This window comes from Mandrillus leucophaeus, unplaced genomic scaffold (assembly GCF_000951045.1).
Source record: "Mandrillus leucophaeus isolate KB7577 unplaced genomic scaffold, Mleu.le_1.0 Scaffold718, whole genome shotgun sequence".
Taxonomy (NCBI): domain Eukaryota; kingdom Metazoa; phylum Chordata; class Mammalia; order Primates; family Cercopithecidae; genus Mandrillus; species Mandrillus leucophaeus.
This window is the reverse complement of record NW_012107786.1, coordinates 470012-472583: the sequence shown is the minus strand read 5'-3', so window position 1 is coordinate 472583 and position 2572 is coordinate 470012. Positions and strand designations below refer to the sequence as shown.

The 2572-nt window shown below is 51.6% G+C and overlaps 1 protein-coding gene across 1 annotated transcript in view; it reads left to right on the top strand.

Annotated features, from left to right (window-relative positions):
- Positions 1-2204: 2204 nt before the first annotated feature.
- LOC105528457 (EGF-containing fibulin-like extracellular matrix protein 2) overlaps positions 2205-2572 on the top strand; it is a 21961-nt gene continuing 21593 nt past the window's right edge. Inside the window, exon 1 of the mRNA XM_011965200.1 lies at positions 2205-2256. The gene's annotated coding sequence lies outside the window, so the exon portion shown is untranslated. The remainder of the gene's footprint in view (positions 2257-2572) is intronic.

The following is a 2572-nucleotide window of genomic DNA, read 5'->3' as shown; positions in this document are numbered from 1 at the left end:
TCTCGGCCTCCCAAAGTGCTGGGATTACAGGCTTGAGCCACCGCGCCCGGCCCTATTGTGGTATTATTACAGACTATAAACTTCACTTTTTTTTTTTTTTTTGAGATGGAGTCTCGCTCTGTTGCCCAGGCTGGAGTGCAGTGGAGTGATCTCGGCTCACTGCAAGCTCTGCCTACCAGGTTCACGCCATTCTACTGCCTCGGCCTCCCAAGTAGCTGGGATTACAGGTGCCCACCACCATGCCTGGCTAATTTTTTTGTAGAGATGGGGTTTCACCGTGTTAGCCAGGATGGTCTTGATCTCCTAACCTCGTGATCTACCCGCCTCGGCCTCCTAAAGAAACTTCACTTTTTTGAAGTGTACAATTCAGTGGGTTTTAGTATGTTTGCATAGTTATGTGACCATCACTACTATCTAGTTTTAGAATATTTTCATTATCCCAAAGAAAACCCAGACCCATTAGCAGTCACTCCCCATTCCCCACCTTCCTCTGGCAACCATTATAATCTACTTTCTGTTTTTCTGGGTTTGCCTATTCTGGTTATTTCGTATAAATGTAATATGTGTGCTGGGCACGGTGGCTCACGCCTATAATCCAAGCACTGTAGGAGGTCGAGGTGAGTGGATCACCTGAGATCTGGAGTTTGAGACCAGCCTAACCAATATGGTGAAACCCCGTGTCTACTAAAAACACAAAATTAGCTGGGCGTGGTGGCAGGTGCCTGTAATCCCAGCTACTCGGGAGCCTGAGGCAGGAGAATTGCTTGAACCCGGCAGGCAGAGATTGTGGTGAGCCGAGATCATGCCATTGCACTCCAGCCTGAGCAACAAGAGCGAAACTCCACCTAAAAAAAATAAAAAATAAATAGAATATGTGGCTTTTTGTGTCTGGCTTCTTTCACTTCACATAATATTTTCAAGAATTCACCTATATTGTGGCATGCATCCGCACTTCATTCCTTTTTATGGCTGAATAATGTTCCACTGTATGGATGTACTGCATCGTGTTATTCATCAGTTGACAGATTTTGTGTTGTTTCTGCATTTGGCTCATATATAATGCAGCTATAAATGCTGTGTACAGATTTGTGTGTGTGTACATATCTTTTCAATTATCCTAGGTTTGTGTCCCTAGGAATGAAATCGCCAGGTCATGTGATAACATTTTGAGGAACTGCCAAACCATTTTCCATCAACAGTGCATGAGGGCTCCAGTTTCTCCATATCTTTGCCAACACTTGTTATTGTCTTTCTTGTTTAAAGAGCTATTATTATTATTATTATTATTTTTTGAGACGGACTCTCGCTCTGTCACCCAGGCTGGAGTGCAATGGCACAATCTCGGCTCATTGCAACCTTTGCCTCCCAGGTTCAAGAGATACTTCTGCCTCAACCTCCGGAGTAGCTGGGATTAGAGGCACATACCACCACACTGGCTAATTTGTGTTTTTGTTGGCCAGGCTGGTCTTGAACTCCTGACCTTGTGATCTGCCCACCCTCGGGCTCCCAAAGTGTTGGGGTTACAGGCGTGAGCCACTGCGTCTGGCCTATTATTTTTGAAGACAGAGTCTCGCTGTGTCACCCAGGCTGGAGTGCAGTGGTGTGATCTGGGCTCACTGCAAGCTCTACCTCCCGAGTTCAAGCGATTCTCCTGCCTCAAGCTCCTGAGTAGCTGCGACCACAGGCACGCGCAACCACGCCTGGCTAATTTTTATATTTTTAGTAGAGATGGTGTTCCAGACTGGTCTCGAACTCTTGACCTCAGGTGATCCACCCGCCTCGGCCTCTCAAAGTGCTGGGATTACAGGCGTGAGCCACCGCGCCCGGCCCCTGAAGAACTATCATTTAACCTTCTGGCCCCAGCGGCTGGGAGGGATGGTGGTGGTAGAGTGGCGAGGAGCGGGAACTGCTCAGTTAACCTGAACCCCAGGCGCTCGCCTCGGGACCCACCAGCACGTCCCCTCCTCGGCAGGCTGGGGTCACGTGGAGGGCGACTGTGGGGATAAGCAGGGATGGCAAAGGGAAAGGAAGGGCGGGCCCCAGGCGGGGGATCCCCGGACACGCAGCGCTTTCCCGCCTGACTCCGCCCAGAGACGTGGGCAAACAGAGGCCACTCCCCTTCCTGGGAGCCAGCACCGCCCATACTCCGCCTCCAAGGACACGCCCCCACTTGGGGCGGAGGCGGAAACCGGGCGGGGGACGCGGGTGCGAGGAGGTCGAGGAGGCACGTTGGCACCCGACCCTGGCATCCTGCACGTCCGACATCAGCCCTGCCCTCCTTCTCAGGGGCTTCCATTCATTTTGTGCCAAAAGGGAACTGCCTCCCTCGCCCCCAAACTTGTAGCTTTGTGGATGGAGGGTGTGGGTGACGCCGTGTGCAGTGAAGACCACCTGGCTGAAGACGGTCCTGGGGGTGGAGGGCAGGAGGCAGCGAGAAGGACAGTTCTGCACCTGGGAGCCTCTCGTTCCTGGGCGAGGGTCTGGGGACCCTGGATGAAGTTTTAGGATGTTTTAGAATGACGGTCTGGGGCAGAGAATAAAATTTTGAAGGGAGCAGATTGAGGGTCTGGAG